At 48.0% G+C, this 9381-nt stretch overlaps 1 pseudogene; it reads left to right on the top strand.

Annotated features, from left to right (window-relative positions):
- Positions 1-7714: 7714 nt before the first annotated feature.
- Positions 7715-8996, top strand: LOC108544752 (keratin, type I cytoskeletal 18 pseudogene; annotated as a pseudogene).
- Positions 8997-9381: the final 385 nt, after the last annotated feature.

Genomic DNA, 9381 nt, shown 5'->3' with positions numbered 1-9381 from the left:
AGCTGCGCGGGCTGTGCTCACCAGACAGAAATAGCAGCTCCCGCCCCGCCCCGCCCCGTGCTCACGCCTTGGCCATGGCGGCTGCGGGAGGCGGGCGGGCCTGGGCCTGACTCGGTGGTCTTGGCCCCGGCCCCAGCCCCTGCCCAGCTGACAGTGCAGCGCCGGCTTGCACATCCCCCAGAGATGGGGAGCTCACTACCTGGCCACCACCTCGTTGTTATTCCCCTAAGTGCCAGCTCTGTCTTGCGGCAAGGACATGATATCAGAGAGTCCCAGGTTCGAATCCCAGTTCTGCCTCTTCTGCTGTGTAGCCTTGGCCAAGTTACTTTACCTCTCTGAGCCTCAGCTTTCTCATCTGTGGGCATTCAAGAAACAGGAGCTATCAACCAAAGTTGGTCAGGCCAACCAAAGGACCCCTCACCCAATTCCCTCGCCCACGATGCTTGCCTGCCCCTGAGCCAGACAGGATCTGGGGAATGAACTCAGTCACACAAGGCTCCCTGCCTGCCATCCCCAACCCTCAGGATGGCAGGGTCAGTTTCTTCATTTTTTTAAAGCAATGCAACTGAGGCCAAAAGCAAAGGGATTTGCTGAGGGTCGCACAGCTAATGAATCTGGGATGGAGTCAGGATTGACTGCAGATCCCTTAATATCCTGGGCAACAGTCCTTAAAAAAGGATTCTGTGTTTCAGAACCAGACAAGCCTGGCTTCAAATCTCGGCTAGGCTGCTTCCTGGCTGTGTGATCTTGGGAAAATGAAACAACCTCTTTGGGCTATGTTTTTCTCACTCATAAGGATAAAATAAATCTTTATTAAATTGACACCCCCCTTGAACACCTGTTATTATGAGGTGCCTAGGTTCTAGACCAAAGCTAACAGAACACTGCAATGTTGAAAATGTTCTACATCTGCAGTATAGTATCTAATATGATAGCCACTAGCCACATGTGGCTATTGAGCACTTGAAATGGAATTAGTGTGACTGGGGAACCAAATTCTTAATTATATTTATTTTTCATTAATTTAACTTTAAATAGCTCACTATGGGTAGTGGCTATCATAATGGACAGTGCAGATCTATACAATAGGGATGCAATGCGGCAGGGTGTTAGACACAAACGGCCCCTGCCCTCTGGGGACTTTACACTTTAGTGGAGGAAATAAGCATGAAGGAAGAAAGTGATTAGATAAGGAAAATAAGAGCTCTTCAGAAAATAAAATAGACAGTTCCTGGAGCGTGGAGGGGCAACTTTAGCAAAGGTCAGGAAGGGCACTTTTTGAGGAGGAGACATTTGGGCTAAAACCTCAACAGATGAAGCAGCTGGGCAAAGGTTTGAGGGAAGAGCTTCCCAGACAGAGGGAGCAGCAGGTGCAAAGGTCCCAAGGTGGTGGCCGGGCGCGGTGGCTCAGGCCTGTAATCCCAGCACTTTGGGAGGCCAAGGTGGGTAGATCATGAGGTGAGGAGATCGAGACCATCCTGGCTAACAAGGTGAAACCCTGTCTCTACTAAAAATACAAAAATTAACTGGGCGTGGTGCCGGGCACCTGTAGTCCCAGCTACTCTGGAGGCTGAGGCAGGAGAATGGCCTGAACCCGGGAGGCGGAGCTTGCAGTGAGCCGAGATTGCGCCATTGCACTCCAACCTGGCTGACAGAATCCATCTCAGAAAAAAAAAGAAAGAAAGAAAAAGATAAGGCTGTGGCTGACTGGGCGCATTGGCTCATGCCTGTAATCCCAGCATTTTGGGAGGTTGAGGTGGGTGGATCGCTTGAGCTCCGGAGTTCAAGACCAGCCTGGGCAACATGGTGAAATCCTGTTTCTACAAAAAATGCAAAAATCAGCCGGGTGTGGTGGCACATGCCTGTAGTCCCAGCTACTTGGGGGGCTGAGGTAGAAGAATTGCTTGAGCCTGGGAGGCAGAGGTTGCAGTAAGCTGTGATCGCACCACTGTACTCCAACCTGGGTGACAAAGTAGACTCTGTTTCAAAAAAAAGGAAGGGAAGGTCCGGGCGCGGTGGCTCACGCCTGTAATCCCAGCACTTTGGAAGGCCAAGGCGGGTAGATCATGAGGTTAGGAGATGGAGACCATGCTGGCCAACATGGTGAAAACCCGTCTCTACTAAAAATACAAAAAAAAAAAAAAAAAAAAAATTAGCCAGGTGTGGTGGCGGGCGCTTGCAGTCCCAGCTACTCGGGAAGCTGAGGCAGGAGAATGGCGTGAACCCAGGAGGCGGAACTTGCAGTGAGCTGAGATCATACCACTGCACTCCAGCCTGGGCGACAGAGCGAGACTCCACCTCAAAAAAATAAATAAATAAAAGGTAGGGAAGGAGGGAGGGAGGAAGGAAGGGTAGGCTATGGCTGGAATGGAATGAGATCAGTCTTCAACTGAGGAAATGAGGACAGAGAGGCAGACAGGGGCCAGATTACTTGAAACCTCTCAGGCCAAGGCAAGGAGTTCATATTTTATGTGGGAGCACTAAATAGACACTGGAGGGCATAAAGCAAGAAGGTAACTTGATCAGTTTTTGTTGTTGTTGTTGTTGTTTTTTGAGACAGAGTATCGCTCTGTCACCCAGGCTGGAGTGCAGTCAGTGGTGTGATCTCGGCTCACTGCAACCTCTGCCTTCTGGATTCAAGCAATTCTCCTGCCTCAGCCTCCCGAGTAGCTGGGACTACAGGCACGCACCACCACGTCCGGCAGAATTTTGTATTTTTAGTAGAGACGGGGTTTCACCGTGTTGGCCAGGATAGTCTTGAACTCCTGACCTCAGGTGATCCACCCGCCTCGGCCTACCAAAGTGCTGGGATTACAGGCGTGAGCCACTGCGCCCAACCAGATCAGTTTATTTTATTTATTTAATTAATTTAGTTATTTATTGAGATGGAGTCTCGCTCTATTGCCCAGGCTGGAGTGCAGTGGCACAATCTCAGCTCACTGCAACCCCTGCCTCCTGGGCTCAAGCGATTCTCCTGCCTCAGCCTCCTGAGTATCTTGGATTATAGGCACGTGCCACCACACCCAGCTAATTTTTGTATTTTTAGTAGAGACAGGGTTTCACCATGTTGGCCAGGAGGCTGGTCTTGAACTCCTGACCTCAGGCCTCCCAAAGCGTTGGGATTACAAGCGTGAGCCACTGCACCCAGCCTGGTTTTTTAGAAAGATCTCTTTGGTGCTGAACAGTCCACACAATCAAGAATCAGGGTGGTTTGGGCCAGGCGTGGTGGCTCATGCCTGTAATCCCAGCACTTTGGGAGGCCGAGGCGGGCAGATCACCTGAGGTCAGGAGTTCAAGACCAACCTGGCCAGGCATGGTGGTGTGTGCCTGTAGTCCCAGCTACTCAGGAGGCTGAGACAGGAGAATGCCGTGAACCCGGGAGGCAGAGCTTGCAGTGAGCCAAGATCCCTCACCACTGCACTCCAGCCTGGGCGACAGAGCGAGACTCCATCTCAAAGAAAAAAAAAAAAAGAATGAGGATGGTTTGCATTGAGGGAATGGTGGTGAAGATGGGAAGATTCAGGTTATGTCGTGGAAATAGAATATAGCAGTTTCATTTGAGGATTGAATTCACTTTTTTTTTTTTTTTTTTTTTTGACACAGGGTATCACTCTATTGCCCAGGCTAGAGTGCAGTGGCATGATCACTGGTCACTGCAGCCTCCACTTCCCGGGCTCAAGCCATCCTCCCGCCTCAGCTACCTGAATAGCTGGGACTACAGGCACACACCACCATGCCTGGCTAATTGAATCCACACTGTTGAATGGGGTGATGATTACAGGTATATATTTGTAAAAATTAATCAAGCTATACTTTGCTATATGTAACTGTTGCCTCAATAAAAAGGAGGGAAATAGGCCGGGCTTGGTAGCTCTAGCCTGTAATACCAGCACTTTGGGAGGCTGAGGTGGGTGGATCACTTGAGGTCAGGAGTTTGAGACCAGCCTGGATAACATGGTGAAACCCCATCTCTACTAAAAAATACAAAATTAGCCAGGTGTGGTGGCACGCGCCTGTAATCCCAGTTACTCGGGAGGCCGAGGCAGGAGAATTGCTGGGAGGTGGAGATTGCAGTGAGCCAAGATCATGCCACTGCACTTCAGCCTGGGCAAGAGAACCAGACAAAAAACTGAGCAAAAAAAAAAAAAAAAAAAAAAAAAAAAGAAAGAAAAAAGAAAAGAAAAGAAAATGAAATAAATACGTAGTTTAATAGGTCTTTTCCTATTTCATAATATTTTTGTAATAATTTTATGAGTCAGTGCATATGTTTTACAAGTCATATATTTTATGGGTAAGGAAAAGGGAGGAATTATGAGTTTTTAGTTGGAGCGGTTGAGTAGATGGTGGTGCTTTTTATGGGGATGAGGAAGTCAAGACAAGAAACCTTTTGATGGGAAGGAGGACTTGAAAACTGCATTGATCTGTTAACTTGAAATTACCTACTAGACATCCAAGGAAAATGCCATGTTGACAACTGAATGCATTAGTTTCATCAGGGGAGAATTCCTGGTTGGAGATATAGACGGGGGAAGGTCTCCACACAGAGGAAGTATTTAAAGCAATAAAAGTGTACAGGCTGGGCACGGTGGCTCACGCCTGTAATCCCAGCACTTTGGGAGGCCGAGGAGGGCAGATCACGAGGTCAGGAGATCGAGACTATCCTGGCTAACACAGTGAAATCCCATCTCTACTAAAAACACAAAAAAAAAAAAAATTAGCCAGGTGTGGTTGCAGGTGCCTGTAGTCCCAGCTACTCGGGAGGCTGAGGCAGGAGAATGGCCTGAACCCAGGAGGCGGAGCTTGCAGTGAGCCGAGATCCCACCACTGCACTCCAGACTGGGTAACAGAGCGAGACTCTTTTTCAAAAAAATAAATAAATAAAAGTGTACAAGGTTATCAAGGATGCAGGACAAACAGAACTCTTTTGTTATTTGTTTTGTTTTGAGACAGGGTCTCATTCCACCCAGGCTGGAGTGCAGTGGTGTGATCTCAGATCACTGCAGCCTTGACCTCCCAGGTTCAACCGATCTTCCTATTCAAGCCTCACAAGTGGCTAGAACTACAGGTGTGAGCCACCACACCTGGCTAATTTTTGTAAGGACAGGTTTTGCCATGTTGCCCAGGCTGGTCTCAAACTCCTGAGCTCAAGCAATCCACCTGCCTCAGCCTCCCAAAGTTCTGGGATTACAGGAGTGCGCCACCACACCTGGCCCCAGAACTCTCTTATATGATGGTAGTGGGAGCTTTAAATGGGTAAAACTACATTGGTACAAACTGTTTGTCCATATTTACAAAAGCTAAGCATGTATCTACCTTGATGTATTCAGATAAGCACTTTCACTCTGGGGCATATATTCAAGATATATGAATGTATATGTGTTCATCAATAGAATGTTCAGGCCAGGCACGGTGACTAACACCGGTAATCCCAGCACTTTGGGAGGCCAATGTGGGTGGATCACCTAAGGTTAGGAGTTCGAGACCAGCTTGGCCAACATGGTGAACCCTCATCTATACTAAAACTACAAAACTTAGCCATGCGTAGTGGCAGACACCTGTAATCCCAGCTTCTCCAGAGGCTGAGGCAGGAGAATCACTTGAACCCCGGAGGCGGAGGTTGCAGTGAGTCAACATCCCGCCATGGCACTCCAGCCTGGGTGACAAGAGTGAGACTTCCATCTCAAAAAAAAAAAGTTCAGACAAGCCTTCTTCTGAATAGCCAAAAATTGGAAAACAACCCACGTACTTGTTCATCAACAGGTGAATGAATAAACAAACTATGGTAGTTCATAAAATGGATTATATAGCAATGAAAATTAATGAACTACTGCCATGTGCAATGACATGAATGAATCTCAAAGATATTGTATTGGCCAAAAGAAACCAGATGCAGGAGTGCATACTATATGTGGTTCCATTTGTGTGAAGTTCAAAAACAAACAAGGCGCAGTGGTGCATCCCTGTAATCCCAGCACTTTGGGAGGCTAGATGGGAGGGTTGCTTGAACCCAAGAGTTCAAGACCAGCCTGGACGATAACATAGTGAGACCGCATCACTACAAAAATATTTTTAAAAGATCAGCCAGGTGTGGGCTGGGTGTGGTGACTCATGCCTGTAATCCCAGCACTTTGGGAGGCTGAGGCAGGCGGATCACCTGAGGTCAGGAGTTTAAGACCAGCCTGACCAATATGGCGAAACCCCATCTCTACTAAAAATATAAAAATTAGCCAGGCGTGGTGGCAGGCATCTGTAATCCCAGCTACTCAGGAGGGTGAGGCAGGAGAATCACTTGAACCTGGGAGGCGGAGATTGCAGTGAGCCGAGATCGTGCCATTGCACTCCAGCCTGGGGGATAGAGCGAGACTGCCTCCANATTTTACAGAATGTCCCTCAGTTTGGGTTTGTCTAAGGCTTTTCTCGTGATTAGGTTGAAGTTACGCATTTTTTGGCTAGAATACAGCATAAGCAGTGTTATGCTTTCTTCAGTGCATCAGAGCAGGGGCTTTGTGATGTCACTAAGTCTTCTTACTGCTGGTGTTAATCTTGATCACTTAGCTAAACTGCGTCTGGGTTGAGTTTCTCTACTATAAAGTTGCTCTGTTTCGCTTTGTAATTAATAATTTTATACTTTTTGTAAATTTGTATTTAAATTTTATTAACTTAAGAAACTGCACCGAATAAATATCTTGGAGGAGATTTTTTGAGATGACCAAAATATCCTATTTCTCCTCAAAATTCCACCTACTAATTTTAGCATCCATTGGTGGATCTTTCTTTTATGAATATTACTCTTGAATGGTGATTTTCTATTTCCCTGTTTCTCTCTTTTTGAGACAGGGTCTTGCTCTGTTACCCAGGCTAGAGTGCAGTAATGCGATCTCAGTTCACTGTAGTCTTGACCTCCTGGACTTAAGTGATCCTCCCACCTCAGCTTCCTAAGTAGCTGGGAGTACAGACTTGTGCCACCATGCCTGGCTAATTTTTTGTAGAGATAGGGTTTCACTGTGTTGCCCAAGCTGGTCTCAAACTCCTGAGCTCAAGCGATCCTCCCATCTCAGCCTCCCAAAGTGCTGGGATTATAGGAGTGCACCATTGCATCCAGTCTCCTTCTACATTTATTAATTAAAACTTCTGGAAGGAAGATATGGTCATTTCTCCCCCATTTATTTATTTTTCAATTATTTATTTAAATCTGTGGTCTCTGGCCAGGCACAGTGGCTCATGCCTGTAGTCCCAGCACTTTGGGAGGTCGAGGCAGGAGGATCACTTGAGCTCAAGAGTTCAAGACCAGCTTGGACAACATGACAAAACCCCATCTCTATTAAAAAATAATAATAGGCCAGGCGCGGTGGCTCAAGCCTGTAATCCCAGCACTTTGGGAGGCTGAGACGGGCGGATCACGAGGTCAGGAGATCGAGACCATCCTGGCTAACATGGTGAAACCCCGTCTCTACTAAAAAAATACAAAAAACTAGTGGGTGAGGTGGCGGGCGCCTGTAGTCCCAGCTACTCGGGAGGCTGAGGCAGGAGAATGGCGTAAACCCAGGAGGTGGAGCTTGCAGTGAGCTGAGATCCAGCCACTGCACTCCAGCCTGGGTGACAGAGCGAGACTCCGCTCAAAAAAATATATATGTATATATACATATATATAAATAATAATAATAGGTAGTCGGCAAAGCTGAGTCCTGTCCTCTCGTCCTCCTCCCCAAACAGCATGAGCTTCAGCAATCACTCCACCTTCTCCACCAACTACCGTTCCCCGGGCTCTGTCCAGGTGCCCAGCTATGGCGCCCAGCTGGTCAGCAGCATGGTCAGCGTCTGTGCAGGCACTGGGGGCTCTGGTTCCTGGATCTCTGTGTCCCGCTCCACCAGCTTCCAGGGCAGCATAGGGTCCGGGGGCCTGGCCGCAGGTTTGGCTGGGGATCTGGCAGGAATGGGAGGCATCCAGAACAAGAAGGAGACCATGCAAAGCCTGAACAACCACCTGGCCTCCTACCTGGACAGAGCCTGGAGACCGAGAACCAGAGGCTGGAGAGCAAAATCCGGGAGCACCTGGAGAAGAAGGGACCCCAGGTCAGAGACTTGGAGCCATTACTTCAAGACCATCGAGGATCTGAGAGCTCAGATCTTCGCAAATACTGTGGATAATGCCCGCATCGTTCTGCAGATCGACAATGCCCGTCTTGCTGCTGATGACTTTAGAGTCAAGTATGAGACAGAGCTGGCCATGCGCCAGTCTGTGGAGAACAACATCCATGGGCTCTGCAAGGTCACTGATGACACCAATGTCACTCAGCTGCAGCTGGAGACAGAGATCAAGGCTCTCAAGGAGGAACTGCTCTTCATGAAGAAGAACAACGAGGCGGAAGTAAAAGGCCTACAAGCCCAGATTGCCAGCTCTGGGCTGACCGTGGAGGTAGATGCCCCCAAATCTCAAGACCTCACCAAGATCATGGCAGATATCCAAGCCCAATATGACAAGCTGTCTCAGAAGAACCGAGAGGAGCTGGACAAGTACTGGTCTCAGCAGATTGAGGAGAGCACCACAGTGGTCACCACGTAGTCTGCCGAGGTTGGAGCTGCTGAGATGATGCTCACAGAGCTGAGATGTACAGTCCAGTCCTTGGGGATTGAGCTGGACTCCATGAGAAATCTGAAGTCCAGCTTGGAGAACAGCCTGAGGGAGGTGGAGGCCCGCTACACCCTGCAGATAGAGCAGCTCAGTGGGATCTTGCTGCACCTGGAGTCAGAGCTGGCACTGACTTGGGCAGAGGGACAGCCAGACCCAGGAGTACGAGGCCCTGCTGAACATCAAGATCAAGCTGGTGGCTGAGTTTGCCACCTACTGCTGCCTGCTGGAAGATGGTGAGGACTTCAATCTTGATGCCCTGGACAGCAGCAACTCCATGCAAACCATCCAGAAAACCACCACCCACCAGATAGTTAATGACAAAGTGGTGTCTGAGACCAACGACGCCAAAATTCTGAAACATTAAGCCAGCAGAAGCAGGGTACTCTTTGGGGAGCAGGAGGCCAATAAAAAGTTCAGAGGTAAAATAATAATAATAAATTAAAAATCCACAAATAAACATGTGGTCTCCTGTATATTCATTCTGTATTTTGGGTTACAATCCAATAACATTACTATTTATTTTGTTCCTCAAATTGCTCTTGGTTTGCCCATTGAGAGCTCCTTCAAGTTGGCTCCTATGTTCCTTTGACAAGCCCCCATTCTTTTTGGAGCATTTCCTTTCTTTCTTTTATTTAATTTTTTTATAACAAAATATATTCTAGGCTTATCTTGTATTTCCCCTGTTCTAACCCTATAATCACCATCCACTTTTCTAAGGAGCACTGGTTCCTTTTATTGGAAAGTGATAC

Source organism: Rhinopithecus bieti, unplaced genomic scaffold, assembly GCF_001698545.2.
Source record: "Rhinopithecus bieti isolate Rb0 unplaced genomic scaffold, ASM169854v2 scaffold_28466, whole genome shotgun sequence".
Taxonomy (NCBI): Eukaryota; Metazoa; Chordata; class Mammalia; order Primates; family Cercopithecidae; genus Rhinopithecus; species Rhinopithecus bieti.
This window is presented reverse-complemented; position numbering and strand designations above follow the sequence as displayed.